This window comes from Phyllobates terribilis, unplaced genomic scaffold (genome assembly GCF_046119375.1).
Source record: "Phyllobates terribilis strain yellow unplaced genomic scaffold, ASM4611937v1 Scaffold_65__1_contigs__length_7625178, whole genome shotgun sequence".
In the NCBI taxonomy this organism is placed as follows: domain Eukaryota; kingdom Metazoa; phylum Chordata; class Amphibia; order Anura; family Dendrobatidae; genus Phyllobates; species Phyllobates terribilis.
In genome coordinates, this window is record NW_027362825.1 from 924,909 (window position 1) to 948,051 (window position 23,143).

Below are 23,143 nucleotides of genomic sequence, written 5' to 3' on the forward strand. Positions count from 1 at the left end.
TGGACACAAATTAACAATGCTATTGTGGTACCCGTCCTTACCTTTCTCCAGCCAGCCCCTCAAGGCCCTACAGAAGAGCAAGTAGTGTTGGAAGGGCAACCGGCCCGGGAGGCAGAAGATTCCATACCAGCAGCCCAGGAGAATCAACCCTCTGCTAGTAGTGAGCCTGCCGTGCCCGTGGTAAGCCAAAGAGTACGCAGAAAGCTGCCCAACCTACCCGTAACATCTCCAAACACCTGTAGTGCAGACACTAGCGATCCCTCTACACAAGAGGTGGAAACAGGGGACCCAGAAAGAACACCACCAGATAGTGTGTTACGTAGGTCCACCAGGAGCACTAGAGGTCAGATGCCCGCTCACTGGAGAATCTAAAAAGTAATATATACCTGTACATTGCAAATGTTGAAATGTTTAATGTTTGCTGCATGAATAATAATTATGTTTCTCAAGTTACCCGACAGGGTTTATGGACTGACAGGTTATGGACAATGAATAACCGGAACTGTACCTTGTAAATAGTTGCACCTGTTAAGTGCCCCTTTTGTCCAGACCACAGAACAAAAACCCGTGGAGGTGGCGGAAGACGTGGTCCAACTCCGGATCATCGATGCCCTGTAGCCACCCCAGGGCCTACGTGGAGGGTTTGGGATGGGTCCCTCAAAGTGCATCTTGGGTGACATGGACACCTGGTTACGGAAGCGCCGTGATCTATAAAGACTAAACTTCTTGTATATATGTTGTGTTATTGCTTACACCCTGTTATGTTTTCATGAAAGTTATGTTTAGTCCTGGAGTACTAAAATTTTCTAGGGGGAAATGTGGCACCCCAGGGGTCTGGTTGCCACAGTGGTAGAAATACCATGTCTGAGAGCGAGCATGGGTTTTCCTTGTCAGGAGCACTGTAACATGCAACACCTGCTGCCCCAGTCCAGGGAGCTGAGGAACCTGCCCTTTATAAACTGGGTCTGGGGCGGGGTTAATGAGTCAGAGTCTAGTGAGAGTCAAAGCAGCAAGCAAGGAGCTCTGTAGGAGACAGGAGCTGAAGGCCAGGGACTTGAGCTAGCAGAGCTTGTCCTGGCCGAAGACGCAGAGAACCGGACACAGGAGTCCGAGGCTGTGAGGATTTCCACATCCAGCAGCAGAAACCACCTGGCAGGGGATTTCAGGTCCTCTGGCCATAGGAAGCCCAGAGGCTCAGTCACACGCAAGGGACCGGCACCGCCATCGAGGAGCGGAGGCTACCAAAAGCCCCAAGTCACCAGCCATACGGGTGAGCACCACACGGTACACTCAGGGACGTGGGCTACTACACAACTACAGCAAGGTAGCCAGGAAGAGTGCAGTCAGACGGGAAGGCCTACACCTCCACCTGGCCAGGGGGACTCTTGTTCGCTCACAGACTGACCAGGCCTCTAATGTTAGCCAGTACTCCCGGCAGGACCTTCTTCATTACCAACAGTAAAGACTCTGAACTGCACTACACGGACTCTGAGTCATTTCTGCTGCGCCCATGCACCACAACCCTCATCATCTACACACGCTGCCCTGAGGCTATACTCCTTATACTACCCTCTGCTGCGCACCCAACATCAGCCTCAGCGGTCTGCCCCGCAGCGGCGGTTCTCAGTGACCGCGATCTATGGGTGGCGTAGTCGGACATTTAAACATTGAAAACCAAATAAACAGATCCGCCACTGGTTTGACCACCCTAAGCCACGGGACTGGGTCGCCGCCACGGAGACTACAACCCCCAGCATTACACAGAGACCCGGCTATTTTCACAAGATAAACTAAAAATATATTGACCTAAATTTACCATTAATATAAAGTACAATGTGTTACAAAATAACACTATCAGAATCACGGGGATATGTTAAGCATTCCAGTGTTATTGCCACATAAAGTGATACATGTCAGATTTAAAAAACGATGCTTGGTCATGAAGCTCTAAATTGGCTGTAACTAATAGGTTACAAATTAATATTAAACTAAAAGAAATCATGGTATATTTCATTTCATCACAAGTGATGCCCATCTGTCTACTGCTTAGCTTAGAAAGAGTTAAATTACATAATCCTGAAGAATTCAGGATGGCTGAGCGGTCTAAGGCGCTACGTTCAGGTAGCAGTCTCTCCTGGATGTGTGGGTTTGAATCCCACTTCTGACATTAGCTTTTTCTTTCAAGAAATTGTACACCTTCACTCCTGTTACTGATCTGTTGGGGTTCTGCTCTATTGGTGGCAATCACAAATTGAAAACTAAAAGTGATGGGGCTTAGCAAAACCAATTCTCAACGTTGGCACTTTGGCAGTGTTCTCGGGGGTCCTTGAGGCAAATCTTAAATGTCCTGAATTTGTGCTTTCACAAAAGACTTCTGGGAACATCAAATAGTTTCTTTGTGCATATGTTAGTTGTTGCTTTGGCATCGGAAAAATACTATGGATAGGAAAATGGGAGGGACTATTTCATCTCTATGTGTTCTCTGTCCCTATTAGGGCAGAGAGTGAACCTCCTAAGGTGCTGTCGTGGAAGATTCCTAGAAACCGAATTACCAGTAAGTCTAATTTCAGATTTTTTTACCTCAGGCATCAATAGACGATATATATACTTAATAAACAAAAGCTAAAAGAGCAGATGAACATAGTTTAACAAGTCTGAAATGCGCATGTGATACTGACATCAAAGTTTCACCACATTTTGGGACAAATGTTTTCACTTTCAACATTAACAATCAGTATAATATTTTCTCTAAATTTGCATCTCCTATCTTCACTCCAATTGTTTGCACCTAAGAAAAAAATAAAGCTTGATGCAACATTATGCTTACAAATTGTGTTTTATGCTCAATCATCACCTGTCCTACAGAGACACAGTCAGAATTACCCTGGCGAATTAATTAAATTTGAAAATGTAAAAAAAAATGCAGAATTGCTGTTTTTTTTCTATTCATTCACAAAGAATTAATGTAAGTTATTAAAATGTACGCAAAATAGCGGGACTTTCAAATATAGATAATCTTGCAAAAACAAGTTAAAGTAAAAATAAATACATCCAGTTGTGACATCTACAGTGTGTTGAACATTCCTGAATCTAAATGTGTCCTGCCGAAATAGCTCAGTTGGGAGAGCGTTAGACTGAAGATCTCAAGGTCCGTGTTTCGGCAAAGGTTTTTTTCTTCACCCATTAAATTTTAAGCAAAAAATAAACAAAGCATATGGACTGACTGTTTACAGAGAATGTAAAAATCCTAATCTTTATAACTATCTACAGGAAATAAAATGATAGAAACTTGAGAACTGAACACTTTTAACTTTTGAGGAAAATAATATTTTTTGTAATTTTTCCTTCATTCTGGACGTCATCACTTTGTTTTATTTTAGTTTGACTTAGCTGTATGAGGATTTAAAGGAAACCTGATAGCTAATACGGGCAGCATGTATCAGACACTAGCTGAATGATTTCAGCCATTTATGTTTGACTATGAATCGCTGTGGCATTACTGAGACAAATACGCTTCAAAAATATGCCAGGAACAAAGCTGTTTGGGGAAAAAGCCAGGAAGACAAAAAACACAAGCCCCAACTCAGGACCGTCATCTTTCATTCTAAAAATAGGGGTTTCTACGTTAATGGTAAGACACAGAATCCACAGATTTGGCATTTCTCTAGCGAGGAGAGCCCACTTAAAATGTATGGGGTGCTTGTCTCCATAAGCGCAAGCTGGGCACTAAACTGGCTTATTTGCAATTCTCGATGTTGCAGAGTGAAAACAACTTTTGGACAATAATAGTAATTGCTGGTGTTGATGAATTCATTGTGAGGAGTAATTTATAAAATGGGATCACTTTGGAGGGGTTTCTGCTGTTTTGGTACTTTAGAAACTCCGCAAATGTCACCCTCAAAATATTCTTGCAAAATCTGCATTCCCAAAACCCAAATAGCGCTCTTACTTTCAAAGCCCTGCTGTGTGACCAAACAGTAGTTTCTGAAGACATATGGGGCATCACCGCATTTCAATGAAATTGTGCAACTTTAGATATTTTCACAAGAAAAACTAAATATATATTGACCTAAATTTACCATTAATATAAAGTACAATGTGTTACAAAATAACACTATAAGAATCAAGGGGATATGTTAAGCATTCCAGTGTTATTGCCACATAAAGTGATACATGTCAGATTTAAAAAACGGTGCTTGGTCATGAAGCTCAAAATTGGCTGTAACTAATAGGTTACAAATGAATATTGAAATAAAATAATTCATGGTATATTTCCTTTCATCACAAGTAATGCTCATCTTTCTACTGCTTAGCTTAGAAAGAGTTAAATTAAAACAGCCAGCAGAAGTCAGGATGGCCGAGCGGTCTAAGGCGCTTCGTTCAGGTCACAGTTTCTCCTGAAGATGTGGGTTCAAATCCCACTTCTGACCTTAGCATTTTCTTTCAAGAAATTGTATAGCTTCATTCCTGTTACTGATCAGTTGGGGTTCCGCTCCATTGGTGGCAATATGAAATCGAAAACTAAAAGTGATGGGGCTTAGCAAAACCAATTCTCAATGTTTGCACTTTGTCAGTATTCTTGGGGGTCGTTGACGCAAATCTTAAATGTCCTGAATTTGTGCTTTCACTAAAGACTTCTGGGAACATCAAATAGTTTCTTTGTGCATATGTTAGTTGTTGCTTTGGCATCGGAAAAATACTGTGGATAGGAAAATGGGAGGAAATATTTCATCTCTATGTGTTCTCTGTCCCTATTGGGGCAGAGAATGAACCTCCTAAGGTGCTGTCGTGGAAGATTCCTAGAAACCGAATTACCAGTAAGTCTAATTTCAGATTTTTTTACCTCAGGCATCAATAGACTATAAATATACTTAATAAACAAAAGCTAAAAGAGCAGATGAACATAGTTTAACAAGTCTGAAATGCGCATGTGATACTGACATAAAAGTTTCACCACATTTTGGGACAAATGTTTTCACTTTCAACATTAACAATCAGTAGAATATTTTCTCTAAATTTGCATCTCTTTTCTTCACTTAAAATTGTTTGAACCTAAGAAGAAAATAAAGCTTGATGCAACATTATGCTTACAAATTGTGTTTTATGCTCAATCATCACCTGTCCTACAAAGACACATTCAGAATTAGCCTAGCGAATTGAGTAAATTTGAAAATGTAAAAAAAATGCAGAATTGCTGTTTTTTCTATTCATTCACAGAGAATTTATGTAAGTTCTTAAATATGTACGCAAAATAGCGGGACTTTCAAATATAGATAATCTTGCAAAAACAAGTCAAAGTAAAAATAAATACATCCAGTTGTGACATCTACAGTGTGTTGAACATTCCTGAATCTAAATGTGCCCTGCCGAAATAGGTCAGTTGGGAGAGCATTAGACTGAAGATCTAAAGGTACATGGTTCAATCCTGGGTTTCGGCAAAAGTTTTTTTCTTCACCCATTAAATTTTAAGCAGAAAATAAACAAAGCATATGGACTGACTGTTTACAGAGAATGTAAAAATCCTAATCATTATAACTATCTACAGGAAAAAAAATGATAGAAACTTGAGAACTGAACACTTTTAACTTTTGAGGAAAATAATATTTTTTGTAATTTTTCCTTCATTCCGGACGTCATCACTTTGTTTTATTTTAGTTTGACTTAGCTGTATGAGGATTTAAAGGAAACCTGATAGCTAATACGGGCAGCATGTATCAGACACTAGCTGAATGATTTCAGCCATTTATGTTTGACTATGAATCGCTGTGGCTTTTCTGAGACAAATATGCTTCAAAAATATGGCAGGAACAAAGCTGTTTGGGGAAAAAGCCAGGATAGCAAAAAACACAAGCCCCAACTCAGGACCGTCATCTTTCCTTCTAAAAAATAGGGGTTTCCACGTTAATGGTAAGACAAAGAATCCACAGATTTGGCATTTCTCTAGCGAGTAGAGCCCACTTAAAATGTATGGGTTGCTTGTCTCCATAAGCGCAAGCTGGGCACTAAACTGGCTTATTTGCAATTCTGGATGCTGCAGAGTGAAAACACCTGTTGGACAAAAATAGTAATTGCCGGTGTTGATGAATTCATTATGAGGAGTAATTTATAAAATGGGATCACTTTGGAAGGGTTTCTGCTGTTTTGGTACTTTTGGAACTCCGCAAATGTCACCCTCAAAATATTCTTGCAAAATCTGCATTCCCAAAACACAAATAGCGCTCTTACTTTCAAAGCCCTGCTGTGTGACCAAACAGTAGTTTCTGAAGACATATGGGGCATCACCGCATTTCAATGAAATTGTGCAACTTTAGATATTTTCACAAGAAAAACTAAATATATATTGACTATTGTTGAGCGATACCTTCCGATATCAGGAAATATCGTATCGGATTGGATCGGGCCGATACCCAAAAAGTATCGGATATCGCCGATTCCGATACCGGAAACCAATGCAAGTCAATGGGACACAAATATCGGAATGAAAATAAACCCTTTCTTTCCTTGTAGGTTAATTCTACATGAAGTAAAACAACTAAGAATAATGTAGAATGACATGAAAAGCCGGCAATTCATCAGCGGCATTCACCGGTACCCGACAATTTACAACAGAAAGAATAGAGCTTCACACATAGATTAGGTGACAGTGTTGCTTACTGTACTTGTCATTTAGTGTAAAGGATTTTTTAAAAAAATAATAGTGTTTTCGTGCACCGTCTCTTTAAGAAAGCCGGCCGGCAATTCAGCATCTGTACCCGACAATTTAGAATAGAAGGAATAGAGCTTCACACATAGATTAGATAGATAGAAACATGTCAGTCACATATATATGAAGTACAGTGACAGTGTTGATTACTGTACTTGTCATTTAGTGTTAAAATAAAGGATTTATTTAAAAAAAAATTGGCGTGGGGTTCCCCTTAATTTTAGGCTCTAGCGGAGGTTAAGCAGACAGCTGGGGCAAATGTTTGAAGCCTGGGAAGGGGGTAATACCCACGGAGCTTCCCAGGCAACTAATATCAGCCCCCAGCTGAATACCTAGCCTTTACTAGCTATTAAAATGGGGGAACCCCCCCAAAAAAATAACGTGGGGTCCCCCCTAATTTAATAGCTAGCAAAGGCTAGGCAGACAGCTGGGGGCTGATTTTAATAGCCCAGGAAGGGTGCCATGAATATTGGCCCCCTCCCAGGCTAGAAACACCAGCCGTCAGCCGCCCCAGAAATGGCGAATCCATAGGATGCGCCAATTCTGGCACTTAGCCTCGCTCTTCCCACTGCCCTGTAGCGGTTGCAGTGGGGTAATAGGGCTGGGGTTGATGTCAGCTTATAATGCCAGCTGACATCAAGCCCAGGTTAGTAATGGAGAGGCGTCTATAAGACACCCCCATTACTAACCCCATAGTCAAAGTTAAAAGAAAACACAAACACAAAGAATAAAGTCCTTTAATTGAAATAAACACACAATTCTTTATTGTTCTAAATTAAACCATACTTACCATCACGCCCATTCCAGCTGAAGCCAACGATCTCCTGCAATAAAAGAAAAATAATAAAGCAACATCATCCTTACCTTTCGATGGTTCCCAGGACAGCTCCAGCTCTGCTACATCGAGATGACAGGCTGGACCGCAGCAGAACGCTGCCATCCAGCCTGTCATCCCGCAGACACTGAGAAGCGCAGGCATGCTTGCGCTCCTCAGTGTCTCTCTGTGACGTCATCCAGATGAGCCGAGTTAATGTCCAATGAACTCAGCTCACCTCATGCACGTCACTGACAGCGTGGAAAAATTCTCCTGCACTCAGCGCTTCAGCGTGAGAATTCTCCCACGCTGTCAGTGACATACATGAGGTGAGGTCATGTCCAATGAACTCAGCTCACCTCATGCACGTCACTGACAGCGTGGGAAAATTCTCACGCTGAAGTGCTGAGTGCAGGAGAATTTTCCCACGCTGTCAGTGACGTGCATGAGGTGAGCTGAGTTCATTGGACATGACCTCAGCTCATCTTTATGCCGTCACAGCCAGACACTGAGGAGTGGAAGTATGCCTGCGCTTCTCAGTGTCTGCGGGATGACAGGCTGGATGGCAGCGTTCTGCTGCGGTCCAGCCTGTCATCTCGATGTAGCAGAGCTGAAGCTGTCGTGGGAGCCATGGAAAGGTAAGGATGATGTTGCTTTATTATTTTACTTTTATTGCAGGAGATCGTTGGCTTCAGCTGGAATGGGCGTGATGGTAAGTATGGTTTAATTTAGAACAATAAAGAATTGTGTGTTTATTTCAATTAAAGGACTTTTTTCTGGGTGTTGTGTTTTTTTAAATACTTTACTAGAAATTCATGGTGGTCATGTCTAATATTGGCGTGACCCCATGAATTTCGGGCTTAGGGCCCTTTATTACCCAGTGAGCCACCGCACCAGGGCCCTGGATGAGTTGGGTACAGCGCCAGAAGATGGCGCTTCTATGAACGCGCCATTTTCTGGGGCGGCTGCGGACTGCAATTTGCAGCGGGGGTGGCCCAGAAAGCTTGGGTCTCCCTGCGCTGCGGATTCCAGCCCCCAGCTGCCTAGTTGTACCTGGCTGGGCACAAAAATAGGGCGAAGCCCCACGCATTTTTTTTTTTAATTATTTCATGAAATTCATGGAATAATTAAGAAAAAAAGGGCTTCCCTATATTGTTGTGTCCGGCCAGGTACAAAATAGGCAGCTGGTGGTTGGGGGCAGCCTGTTCCTGCCTGCTGTACCTGGCTGGACACAAATATAGGGCGAAGCCCCACATAAATTTTTTTTTTAATAAATCCTTTATTTTAACACTAAATGACATTTGAGGAGTTAATAAAGATGCAGTCCCTTATCTATTATTTATTTTTTAATTAATTTTTCCCAAAACTTTTGACGTGGGCTTCGCCATATTTTTGTATGCCAGCCAGGTACAGCATCCAGCTTCTATGAACGCGTCATTTTCCGGGGTGGCTGTGGACTGCAATTTTCAGTGGGGGGGCAGAAAGCTTGGGCCTCCCTGCGCTGCAGATTCCATCCCCCAGCTGCCTAGTTGTACCTGGCTGGACACAAAAATAGGGAGAAGCTTCACGTATTTTTTTTTTTTAATTATTTCATGAAATTCATGAAATAATTAAGAAAAAAAGGGCTTCCCTATATTGTTGTGTCCAACCAGGTACAAATAGGCAGCTGGTGGTTGGGGGCAGCCCGTTCCTGCCTGCTGTACCTGGCTGGACACAAATATAGTGCGAAGCCCCACGTCAATTTTTTTTAAATCATTTCAGGAAATTCATGAAATAATTAAAAAAAATTGATGTGGGGCTTCGCCCTATATTTGTGTCCAGTCAGGTACAGCAGGCAGGAACGGGCTGCCCCCAACCACCAGCTGCCTATTTGTACCTAGCCGGACACAACAATATAGGGAATCCCTTTTTTTCTTAATTATTCCATGAATTTCATGAATTTAAAAAAAAAATACGTGGAGCTTCGCCCTATTTTTGTGTCCAGCCAGGTACAACTAGGCAGCTGGGGGCTGGAATCCGCAGCGCAGGGAGGCCCAAGCTTTCTGGGCCCCACCCGCTGCAAATTGCAGTCCGCAGCCGCCCCGGAAAATGGCGCGTTCATAGAAGCGCCATCTTCTGGCGCTGTACCCAACTCATCCAGGGCCCTGGTGCGGTGGCTCACTGGGTAATAAAGGGGTTAAGGCCAGCTTGGCATTATCAGCTGGCTCTAAGCCCGAAATTCACGGGGTCACGCCAATATTAGACATGACCACCATGAATTTCTAGTAAAGTATTTAAAAAAAACACAAATACCCAGAAAAAAGTCCTTTAATTGAAATAAACACACAATTCTTTATTGTTCTAAATTAAACCATACTTACCATCACGCCCATTCCAGCTGAAGCCAATGATCTCCTGCAATAAAAGTAAAATAATAAAGCAACATCATCCTTACCTTTCCATGGCTCCCACGACGGCTCCAGCTCTGCTACATCGAGATGACAGGCTGGACCGCAGCACAACGCCGCCATCCAGCCTGTCATCCCGCAGACACTGAGAAGCGCAGGCATGCTTGCGCTCCTCAGTGTCTGGCTGTGACGGCATCCAGATGAGCCGAGTTAATGTCCAATGAACTCAGCTCACCTCATGCACGTCACTGACAGCGTGGGAAAATTCTCACGCTGAAGCGCTGAGTGCAGGAGAATTTTCCCACGCTGTCAGTGACGTGCATGAGGTGAGCTCATGTCCAATGAACTCAGCTCACCTCATGTATGTCACTGACAGCGTGGGAGAAGTCTCACGCTGAAGCGCTGAGTGCAGGAGAATTTTCCCACGCTGTCAGTGACGTGCATGAGGTGAGCTGAGTTCATTGGACATGACCTCGGCTCATCTGGATGCCGTCACAGCCAGACACTGAGGAGCGCAAGCATGCCTGCGCTTCTCAGTGTCTGCGGGATGACAGTCTGAATGGCAGCGTTCTGCTGCGGTCCAGCCTGTCATCTCGATGTAGCAGAGCTGAAGCTGTCGTGGGAACCATGGAAAGGTAAGGATGAGGTTGCTTTATTATTTTTCTTTTATTGCAGGAGATCGTTGGCTTCAGCTGGAATGGGCGTGACTGTAAGTATAGTTTAATTTAGAACAATAAAGAATTGTGTCTTTATTTCAATTAAAGGACTTTTTTCTGGGTGTTTGTGTTTTTTTAAATACTTTACTAGAAATTCATGGCGGTCATGTCTAATATTGGCGTGACCCCATGAATTTCGGGCTTAGGGCCAGCTGATAATGCCAAGCTGGCCTTAACCCCCTTATTACCCAGTGAGCCACCGCACCAGGGCCCTGGATGAGTTGGGTACAGCGCCAAAAGATGGCGCTTCTATGAACGCGCCATTTTCCGGGGCGGCTGCGGACTGCAATTTGCAGCGGGTGGGGCCCAGAAAGCTTGGGCCTCCCTGCGCTGCGGATTCCAGCCCTCAGCTGCCTAGTTGTACCTGGCTGGACACAAAAATAGGGCGAAGCCCCACGTATTTTTTTTTTTAATTATTTCATGAAATTCATGGAATAATTAAGAAAAAAAGGGCTTCCCTATATTGTTGTGTCCGGCTAGGTACAAATAGGCAGCTGGTGGTTGGGGGCAGCCCGTTCCTGCCTGCTGTACCTGACTGGACACAAATATAGTGCGAAGCCCCACATAATTTTTTTTTAATTATTTCATGAATTTCCTGAAATAATTAAAAAAAAATTGACGTGGGGCTTTGCACTATATTTGTGTCCAGCCAGGTACACCAGGCAGGAACGGGCTGCCCCCAACCACCAGCTGCCTATTTGTACCTGGTTGGACACAACAATATAGGGAAGCCCTTTTTTTCTTAATTATTCCATGAATTTCATGAAATAATTAAAAAAAAAGAAAACGTGGAGCTTCTCCCTATTTTTGTGTCCAGCCAGGTACAACTAGGCAGCTGGGGGCTGGAATCTGCAGCGCAGGGAGGCCCAAGCTTTCTGCCCCCCCCCCGGCTGAAAATTGCAGTCCGCAGCCGCCCCGGAAAATGGCGCTTCATAGAAGCTGGATGCTGTACCTGGCTGGCATACAAAAATATGGCGAAGCCCACGTCAAAAGTTTTGGGAAAAATTAATTAAAAAATAAATAATAATTTAGGGACTGCATCTTTATTAACTTCTCAAATGTCATTTAGTGTTAAAATAAAGGATTTATTTTAAAAAAAAATGGCGTGGGATCCCCCATAATTTTAGTCTCTAGCGGAGGTTAAGCAGACGGTTGGGGCATATGTTTGAAGCCTGGGAAGGGGGTAAAACCCACGGAGCTTCCCAGGCTACTAATATCAGCCCCCAGCTGAATACCTAGCCTTTACTAGCTATTAAAATGGGGGACCCCCCCCAAAAAAATGACGTGGTGTCCCCCCTATTTTAATAGCTAGCAAAGGCTAGGCAGACTGCTGGGGGCTGATATTAATAGCCCCGGAAGGGTGCCATGAATATTGGCCCCCTCCCAGGCTAGAAACACCAGCCGTCAGCCGCCCCAGAAATGGCGCATCCATAGGATGCGTCAATTCTGGCACTTAGCCTTGCTCTTCCACGCTGCCCTGGTGCGGTGGCAGGGGGTAATAGTGGTGGGGTTCATGTCAGCGCCAGCTGCCATGAAGCCCAGGTTAGTAATGATGGGCGTCTATAAGACACCCCCATTACTAACCTACAAAGTGTTAAAAAGAAAAAACACACTACACCAAGAAAAAAATAATTTATTTGAAATAAACCACACCATTTTATTTAATTCTTAGTTTACTAAAAATAATAGTTACCTGTACACGTTCCTGCGCTGATCTCCCATGCACAGCTGTCACATCTGGAGATGGTGACAGCTGTGCATGGCTGCTGTAAGCTCACACTGCCGGGAACACGTCCGCTCCCGGCAGCGGGAGCCACTGACTGAGGTCACCGGAGTGCATTCAGGCAGCGCAGCTCCGGAGACCTCCTTTACGGCACTGCTGTACCGTGGGAATTTCTCACGATACAGCAGGGCCGTAAAGGAGCTAACCGGAGCAGCGCTGCCTGAACTCCGGTGAACCCTTACGGCCCCGTCATTGTAGCGGCGGCAGCGGTTCAGAGCGGTCACATTCTATGTGGCTGCTCTAAACTGGAGATCTTCGTGGGACACTCGTGGACAACTACGGAGGGGTAAGGATAAGGTTGTGGTTTATTATTTTATATTTTATTACAGGAGATCGATGGCTTCGGGGAATTAGGTGTCTAGGTGAGTATAGGTGTAGTTTTTTATTTTTTACTTTATTTTAGGTGGCGATCGGCGGGGACAGGTAATGTATAAACTAATTTCTTTTAGGTAACCACTGGCCACCAATGACATGTATTTAACATTTATTGGGGACACAGAAGGGCAATTTAAATAGCAGGATCAGGCTGATGGGAACTACTGCTCCCATCGAGCTGATCCTGCTGGCACGAGTGGACGGGGGACAGACATAGGCCGATGGGAGTAGTAGTGTCACATCGGCCTATGTCTGCCTGCACGCACAGACACCGCGCACACATCGCACAGACACCGCACACACCCACACACATCGCACAGACACCGCAAACACCCGCAGACATCGCACAGACACCGCGCACACCCGCACAAACATCGCACAGACACCCCGCACACACTAATCATGACGGGCTGATGGTCTGGGAGGTGTGGCTGACCTGTGCGGCCATGGGAAAGTTCATGTGAGTTCATGCAGTCAAGCATGAACTCACATGAACCCTCTGAGGGCACCGCGGCGACTTCAAATGAACAGCTGATCGGCATCACCTGATACCTCAGCTGTTCATTTGAAATAACCGGCGGGAAAGCGCAGCACAGAACGGGAAAGCCGGCGGTGAAGTCTTTTCACTGCCGGCTTCCCCGCCCGGGTCCTTCGCTCCCCGCTCCTTTGTGCTGCACTCCCCACCCGGTCCTAATTTACGATTGGGATTGGAGGTGGCGAGGGGAGCGGAGGATCGGGGTGGGAGGCTGCGGGGAAGCAGTATGGGGCTGTGTGATTGGTTAAAAGCCGGCGGCATTTTACCGCGCGCCGGCTTTTAAACAATCAGGAGAATTCTCCCCCGCTGGGATGGCATTCTGATGACAGGCTGGATCGCGCTGCCATCCAACTTGTCATCCTTCACAGACACTGCAGAGCACAGGCATTATGGGAACTTCCGATTCCGGTATTCGATATTGTAAAAGTATCGGAATTAAGTATCGGAATTCCGATACCGCGAATATCGGCCGATACCCGATATTACAGTATCGGAATGCTCAACACTAATATTGACCTAAATTTACCATTAATATAAAGTACAATGTGTTACAAAATATCACTATCAGAATCACGGGGATATGTTAAGCATTCCAGTGTTATTGCCACATAAAGTGATACATGTCAGATTTAAAAAAAGGTTATGAAGCTCAAAATTGGCTGTAACTAATAGGTTACGAATCAATATTAAAATAAAAGAAATCATGGTATATTTCCTTTCATCACAAGTAATGCTCATCTTTCTACTGCTTGGCTTAGAAAGAGTTAAATTACAAAAGCCAGAAGAAGTCAGGATTAGAGATGAGCGGTGTTGGAATCGAACTGTTCGCCAATCTCAAATTCGAGCTGTTTTGAGCGGTTTTCGATCCATTCGGCGAACACGAACGATTTGAAAAAATTCAGCTTTTCGAGGTAATGTTCGGTAACTGTTCGTGCACCAAAATCATAACTGGATTTTTTCACTGTAATGCTGATAATCAATGTTAATATGTAGTTTGAGTGTACAGCGGGGCGGGGGGAGGGGCAGGGGATGGATCTCTGCAAAAATAATGAAGATCTCCATTTTTTTTCTCTTTCCCACATTTACAGTGGGGCGGTGCAATCTGTCAGCCTATCAGCAGCGCACACACAGAGCGAACTGCTTTTTTTCACACAAGCAAGGGCATGTGTCATTGGCTGTGTATGTCACATGTCCTTGCCCTATAAGACCCAGCCATTTTCCCCGTCGCCACCATTTTCACACTGCTGCAGCTGCATGTTAGACGGCACGGCTGTTGCTGTGTGCGCTATACTTTCAGTGTTACTTTCAATCCAATTTTCTCAGAAATATACAGATAGCTTGGGAGTAGGGAATAGTTCTTATTGCAGTCCTTTTGAGGACTAGGTTACAGCATTTCCTACGACTTTTAACAGGCAGGTCTGTGCTCTTAAATAGACAGCTTGGGAGTAGGGACTAGTTTTAATTGCAGTCCTTTTGAGGACTAGGTTACAGCATTTCCTACGACATTTTGCCAGGCAGGTCTGTGCCAGTGCTGTGCTAGTGTTTTCACAGCATTTGGCTAAATCTAGCTAAGCAAATCCTTTTTGGCCTCTTGCAGTGTGTGTTAGTCTGTGGAGTAGCGTATCTGTGTTGCAAGCTACACCACCTGTGTATAGAATACAATTTTTTTTACTGCACCTAGCCAAGTAAAACCTTTTGGGCATAGCATCATTCTATTACGCCATCTGTACTAAGCTCCACCAGCTTGCAAATTAGAAATAATTTTTATCTGCATCTTGCTCGGAGAATAATTTTGGGCCTGTAGCAGTGTGTGGGACTTATTGTATTAGTCCATCTATACTATGTTCCACCAGCTTGCAAATTAGAAATAATTTTTATCTGCATCTAGTTCGGAAAATAATTTTGGGCCTGTAGCAGTGTGTGGGACTTATTGTATTAGTACATCTATACTAAGCTCCACCAGCTTGCAAATTAGAAATAATTTTTATCTGCATCTAGCTCGGAAAATAATTTTGGGCCTGTAGCAGTGTGTGGGACTTATGGTATTAGTCCATCTATACTAAGCTCCACCAGCTTGCAATTTAGAAATAATTTTTATCTGCATCTAGCTCTGAAAATAATTTTGGGCCTGTAGCAGTGTGTGGGACTTATTCTATTAGTCCATCTATACTAACCTCCACCAGCTTGCAAATTAGAAATAATTTTTATCTGCATCTAGCTCGGAAAATAATTTGGGGCTTGTAGCAGTGTGTGGGACTTATTCTATCAGTCTATCTATACTAAGCTCCACCAGCTTGCAAATTAGAAATAATTTTTAGCTGCATCTAGCTCGGAAAATAATTTTGGGCTTGTATCAGTGTGTGGGACTTATTCTATTAGTCCATCTATACTAAACACCACCACCATTGAATGTAATTAAATTGTTTTACTGCATCTAACCCAGCCAATCCTTTTGGGCTAATACCACAGTTTGGCCACTCAGCTCTGCTCGGTTCCCATCCATCGTTTTTTGTGCAAACAACTCCAGAGTTGTCAATTAGTTAACCACCAAAATGAGTGGAAAAAGGCCTGCTGCTGGTGGAAAGGGGAATAGGCATTTTGGGAAGGGAAAAAAAGGTTGTGTCCGTGGGGTAGGTGTTAAAGCAACAGTAACATCTGCAGAAGAAAGACGATCTTCCAGCAAAACTAAGATGTCTACTTCTTTTAGAGGACAATGTGATACGATCCCTTTCTTACGGCCACGCCAATCGCTACAAATTCCAGATGAGGCACAAAAAGAGCAGGTGCTTCAACGGCTATCAAGTGCTCCTTTAAGTGGGCTCTCCTCCACCTCAACTTCAACATCTCAAATACTTCAGTCCTCAGAGGTGTCACCCCAATCGCACTTGCTTCCTCACAGCTCCCAAGTCTCCAGCTGAACGTCTGAGTTTGGGGTAGATCAGATGGTTGAATCTGCAGAGCTGTTTACTAGTGTTGAGCCACCCCCGTAGTGTTCGAGTTCGTTTCATCGAACATCCGTATGTTCTACGAACTGTTCGTCGAACTGTTCGTCGAACACCGTTTAAACCAATGGCAGGTAATCAAAAACACATAGGAACGCATAGAAAACACATAGAAAAACACTTCAAAGGTGTCCAAAAGCTGACAAACTGCTCAGAAGATACAACTAACACATAGAAAAGTGACAAGTACATATAGTCATTCGAAAAGAAAAGAGGTGGAGGAGTAAAAGGAGGGGGAAACACAGATATAGGCATGTCATGCCCTTCTAAAACCAAAAAAGTGCGAAGCCGACATGGCCAGTCCGTTCCTTCCCGTGCGACCTCCGTGTCGCCGGGTTTGTGCCAGAGCTGCGTTGGACCCTGACGGCCAGTCCACCTCTCCCAATACTGGTGCCTGTCCGCTGGTGGTTCGAGCGAGCCCCCCTGCGGTGGAGGAAGGTCTAAGCTTTTTAATTTAAATTGTCTCTCTAATTTGAATGGGTACACTTTAAATCCTTTTACAAGGATCTATTGGAGGGCAAGTCTGATGCCAGCAGCTGCGTGAATTCCAGCTCCAGTAGCGTCCACTTAAGCTGCTGCAGTTAAAAAGCTTTTATAAGGATTGAGCTTGGCGGTCCACCACAAGGCGTCCTACCGCAAGTCCCAGCCCCTGTGCCTTGGGGTGCCTCCTGATGCTCTTCACTGAGTGTCCCAGGGGCCCGAAGCATTTCCTTTGAAAAAATTAAGTGTCCAAACTACAGGTGGTGTAGCTTGCTTAACAGCTGGGATAATCCGCTGACTAGCATACACTGCTACTAGGCACAAAGTATTTCCTGGGCTAGATGCAGTTAAAAATTTGTAATTAGATACTCACGTTGGATGCTGAGAAAGCATTCCATAGAGTCTCCTAGCATGCCATATATTATTCTCTTAAAAAGCTTGGGGTAGGGGTCTAGGGGACCATTTTAAATCCAAAATCACGGTCCTGTATTGCAATACGTCACCTAGGCTGAAGATAAATGGAATATTTTCATCACCTTTCATAATCACCAATGGGACAAGGCAGGGATGTCCTCTGTCCCCTCTCTTATACATCCTAGTCACGGAGCACCTGCTCTCATCAATTCGCCATAACCCCAATATTAGGTGGATTGAGGTGGGAGGCACCGAGTACAAGTGCTCTGCATTTGCTGATGATGTCCTAGTATATATCACTGAATCACATATATCCATCCCTGCTGTTATGGCTGAAATAGATCACTTTGTTACATGGTCAAATTTTAAAATCAATGCAGCGAAGTCTGAGGCCCTCGATGTTTTCCTCCCCAAATCCATACAGGATTCCATCCAGTCCAACTTTCCCTTTGCCTGGCCCTCACAGGGTATCAAATACTTAGGAATTCGTATTCATGGAGACCTCTCCGGTCTATGTTATCTTAATTTTGGGCCCTTTATTGAACAACTCCATACAGACCACGTTTGGCAAGTTAGAACTGTAAGATTCACTATGTGAACCACTGTTGTTTTGTGGAAAAGCACATGTACACTGTTTTCCAAATTATTATGCAAAAAGTGTTTATGAGTGATAAGGTAAGAATTTTTTGTTTGTCAGTTAAACTCATTGATGGTGATGTGTGTCAGGGCTCTTTATATCACTGTAAGCAATTGTAGACACCTGTGCTAATTAGTTTGGCAGGTGTGTCCAATGAAAGGCAAGACTACTTAAGAAAGCTGTCCCACATTATTAAGCAGCCTACATTTTCTGCCAAAAAGGGAAAGACAAAGGATGTGTCGGCTGCTGAGAAGCAACAAATTGTGGAGTGTATAGGTCAAGGCATGACTACAATCAACATTGCTTCATCGTGATCATCGCACAATCAAGAAGTATGTAGCTGATTCACAGTACACACGTGTGCGTGCTGATAAGGGAAAATTGAGGACTCTTTCCGACAGGCAATTAAGTCAGGTTAAAAGAGCAGCATCAAAAAAGCCTTGTCATAGCAGCAGACAAGTTTTTGAAGCTGCTGGTGCCTCCAACGTCCCCCGAACAACAAGATGCAGGGTCCTTCAGAGGTTTGCAGCTGTGCGCAAGCCATTCTGTCGACCTCCTCTATCCACTGTACAGAAGCAGAAACGGCTCCAGTGGGCCAAACAATACATGAAGACTGACTTCAAAACTGTTTTGTTCACCGATGAGTGCCGTGCAACGCTCGATGGTCCAGATGGATGGAGTGGAGGATGGCTGGTTGATGGACACCCCATGCAAACACGGCTACAGCGCCAACAAGGAGGATGTGGAGTAATGTTTTGGGCTGGAATCATGGGGAGAGAGATTCTCAGCCCCTTTAGAATCCCTGAAGGGGTAAAGATGAACTCCATAATGTATGTGGAGTTTCTCAAACAGCACTTCCTGTCATGGTTCTAGAAGAAGAACCGTGTATTCCGCAGCAAGATCATTTTCATGCATGATAATGCACCGTCTCATGCTGCACATAACATATCTGCATCTCTGGCTGATATGGGCATAAAAGGGGACAAACTTATTGTGTGACCCCCATGCTCCCCTGACCTCAACCCCATTGAGAACCTCTGGAGCATCATCAAAAGGAGTGTCTATGATGGCGGGAGGCAGTTCACATCTAAGCAACAGCTCTGGGAGGGTATTCTGTCCTCATGCAAAACAGTTGAAGCAGAATCCATCCAAAACCTGACAAATTCACTGGATGAGAGAGTTCAGAAGCTCCTTTCGAACAAGGGGTCCTATGTGCAAATGTAACATCACCTAGAATAAAGTTTTGAGTTGAAAACTGTTTAATTTCAGTTCCTAATAACCTGCTAATGCTTATAATTTCAAAAATGACAATTTTTTGTTCTTTATTAAAATGAAAAGGTTGATCGTGTGGCAACCCAGTAGTCAGGATTACTTCGAATTCTGACAATTTGAGGGTCATGTTGCAGGTAGTGCAGCAAGAAGGCACTCATGTGTCTTGCGCATCTAGGAGCCCCAAAATTATTTTCTTGGCTAGATACAGCTAAAAATTATTATTAATTTGCAATCTGGTGGAGCTTAGTATAGATAGCCTAATAGAATCAATACTGCAAACTGCTACAAGGCCCAAATTATTTTCCAGCCAAGATACAGATAAACATGATTAGTAATTTTAAATCTGGTAGAGTTTAGTATAGATGGCCTAATAGAATCAGTACTACAAACTGCTACAAGGCCCAAATTGTTTTCCAGATAAGATACAGATAAACATGATTAGTAAATTCAAAGCTTAAAATGGTTGGTGAGGTGATTTTAACAAATCATGAAGCTTTTACTCTCCCCAGGATGACACAGGGGTAGAAAAGTCCTTTCGGATCCATGATTTGTTCATCTTTATGAACGTGAGTCTGTCTACATTATCAGTGGAGAGCCGCGTGCGCTTATCTGTCAGCACACCACCAGCAGCGCTGAACACACGTTCAGACAGAATGCTGGCTGCGGGGCATGACAAGATTTCCAAGATGTAAGTGGCGAGCTCCGGCCATTTATCCAGATTGGAAGTCCAAAAAGAGCTAGGGTCCAGTGACACAGTCATGGCTTCAATGTTTACTTGGAGATGCTCCTGTACCATCGTCTCTAGGCGTTGACTATGTGTCAGACTTGTTGTCTCCTGTGGCCTTGCAAAGGATGGGCTAAAAAAGTGGTGAAATGATTCCGCAAAATTGATGTTATCAGCAGATACTGTGTTTCTGTTACGTTTTGAGTGCTGAACACTCGACGGTCCCATGACTGGCAAGTTAGAACTGTGAGATTCACTACGTGCACCGTTGGTGTTTTGTGGAAAAGCACATGTAAAATTCTGCAACAGTCTCTGCTGATACTCCTGCATGCGTGCATCCATTTCTATGGCAGGAATAAGTTCTGCAAATTTACTTTTGTACTGAGGATCTAAGAGTGTGGCAACCCAGTAGTCAGGATTTTTTCGAATTCTGACAATTCGAGGGTCATTTTACAGGTAATGCAGCTAGAAGACACTCATGTGTCTTATGCATCCAGGAGCACCAAGTCCCTGTTGTGTTGGTGGCGAGGTAACAATCATGCTTCCTTCCTCTGCCCTCTCCCCCCAACCTCGCACAATAGAAATGTGATCAAGGTCTCCCTCATCTGATGAGTCTTCCAACAGTTCGTCCTCCACTTCTTCCTGGGCTCCTGCACCTTCCTCACTAGTTTGGCTGCTACCATGCGCCCTGGTAATACCTTCTCCCCCACCCTCACATGCCTGCTGCCTTGGTGTTGCCGACCGTCTGGACCTTGCAGATGTTAGCCCTTCCGCATACAACTCCTCCTCTACTTCCTCCACCTCCTCTTATGCCACCACCTGTCTCCGAATTCTGTTTAACATGTGCTCCAGCATGTAAATCACAGGAATAGTCATACTGATAATGGCATCGTCAGCATTAAACATCTTCGTCGCCATTTCAAAACTGTGAAGAAGGGTGCATAGGTCCCTGATCTGAGACCACTCCTCCAGCGTGATTTGCCCCTCCTCTGGATCTCGTTGGCCCAGGCTATACATCAGAACATATTGCACCAGGGCTTGTCGGTGCTGCCACAGTCGCTGCAAAATGTTCAGAGTTGAATTCCACCGGGTAGGCACATCGAATTTTAGCTGGTGAAGTGACAGGCCCAACGACTTCTGTAGAGATGTAAGTCGCTGAGCTGCGGGATGCGAACGGTGGAAGTGAGCACACAGCGACCGTGCCCTCTGCAGAAGGCCATCTAGTCTGGGATAGTGGGCTAAAAATTGCTGGACAACCAGGTTCAACACGTGAGCCATACAAGGCACGTGTGTGACATTGCCCCGGCGAAGGGCCGCAGCGAGGTTTGCAGCATTGTCGCACACGGCCTTCCCTGGTTTCAGGTCCAGTGGAGACAACCATTCATGAAACTGGTTCTCCAGAGCTGACCACAACTCCTCAGCTGTGTGACTCACATTTCCCAGACATTTCAAAGTAAAAACCGCCTGATGACGTTGAGCTCTGCTGCCTGCATAGCAAGGAGGTGTGCAGGATCCCTTCTGCGCAGTTAGAAAGCATGTGGCATGACAAGACAGGCTTTGGGTGCAGGTTGAGGACCGAGAGGAGTTTGAGGAGGCAGAAGCACTGGAGGAACTTCGAGATAAAAAGGATTGACTGTAGCATACCTGGCGGCGTTCTTGCATGGTGTTCCATCTCTCATCATGCAAGATCTTAAACTTCATCTCCCGCCCAGCTTCCTGGTCTGGCTTCTTTCCTTGTGCTCTGCTCTGCTCTACTTTGGCTGCATAGGGCGACGCCCGCTGAACTTCCTGTTTCTTGAAGCTGCTGCGGACACGCCCCTGTTGCATCTTCAGCCTATTGCTGTCCATCTTTGGGTATTTATTCCACCTTCTTCCTCAGGATGGTGCCTGAGCATTGTGTCCTGTCAGTTGGCTTTTTGTCTCTGACGTGCCAGGTCCTATCCTGTTTTCCTGCCTGTTTTCCAGTTCTGTGTCTGAACTGTGGTCTGTTCTTGTGAACACGCTTCCAGCCTGTTCTTTCGCCTTCTAGGGGCCGTATTCCTAGATCTGCCTGTCTGTGCCTTGCGGTATCTGTTCCTGTCTGAACAGTGTCCTGTTTGTGTTCCAGCCTTGCTGTATTTGTTCCCGTTCCTCTGTTCCCAGTTGTCTGTGCCTCGTTTCTACTTTAGCCTTTTCTCCCTTTTCCCTCTATGTCTGTTTTCTGCGTCTTTCTGCAGAGTCTGAACTTGCTCCTAAATTCCTTCTCGTCGTCTCTGTACCTCTGTTGTGAATTTAGTGTACGCTCGCTACTTCTTTGTAAGTACTTTGTGTGCTTCTGGTTCTGCCTTTCCTTCTCCGTCTGTTCTTTGTGAACAGAGTCCTATCCCCTTGCCTTGTCTCGTTCGCCGCTATCCGGTTTCCGCTCTGCTTCTGCCTCGCCTACAGCTCTGCGGTTTCCGCTCTGCTCCTGCCTTGTTTACCGCTCTGCGGTTTCCGCTCTGCTCCTGCTTAGCTTGCCGCTCTTGCGGTTTCTGCTCTGCTCCTGCCTTGTTTGCCGCTCTTGCGGTTTCTGCTCTGCTCCTGACTTGTTTGCCGCTCTGTGGTTTCCGCTCTGCTCCTGCCTTCTTAGCCGCTCTGCGGTTTCCGCTCTGCTCCTGCCTTGTTTACCGCTCTGCGGTTTCCACTCTGCTCCTGCCTTGTTTACCGCTCTGCGGTTTCCGCTCTGCTCCTTCCTTGTTTGCCGCTCTGCGGTTTCCGCTCTGCTGCGGCCTTCTTAGCCGCTCTGCGGTTTCCGCTCTGCTCCTGCCTTGTTTATCGCTCTGCGGTTTCCGCTCTGCTCCTGCCTTGTTTGCCGCTCTGCGGTTTCCGCTCTGCTTCGGCCTTCTTAGCCGCTCTATGGTTTCCGCTCTGCTCCTGCCTTGTTTACCGCTCTTGCGGTTTCCATTCTGCTCTTTCCATTCTGCTCTTGCCTTGCTTGCTGCTCCGGCAGTCCTGTCCTGCTCTGCTTCTGCTCGCTGGTCCGGCAGCCCCGTCCTGCTCTGCATCTGCTCGCTGCTCCGGCAGTCCTGTCCTGCTCTGCTTCTGCTCGCTACTCTGGCAGTCCTGTCTTGCTCTGCTTGTGCTCGCTGCTCCGGCAGCCCCGTCCTGCTCTGCATCTGCTCGCTACTCTGGCAGTCCTGTCTTGCTCTGCTTGTGCTCGCTGCTCCGGCAGTCCCGTCCTGCTCTGCTCTTGCCCACCGCTTCGGGCGTTCCCTCTCTGCTGTGTTTGGCTACCGCATCTGCGGTTCTGTTTCTGTGACCCAGTCTGTACTGGGTCTTGTCC

General features: G+C 45.1%; 1 non-coding gene across 1 annotated transcript; it reads left to right on the forward strand.

The window, feature by feature from the left end:
- Positions 1-5,365: 5,365 nt before the first annotated feature.
- On the forward strand, positions 5,366-5,438 carry TRNAF-GAA (transfer RNA phenylalanine (anticodon GAA)). The gene has a single exon. It is a non-coding gene; the product is annotated as a tRNA-Phe (tRNA).
- The last annotated feature ends 17,705 nt before the right edge of the window (positions 5,439-23,143 follow it).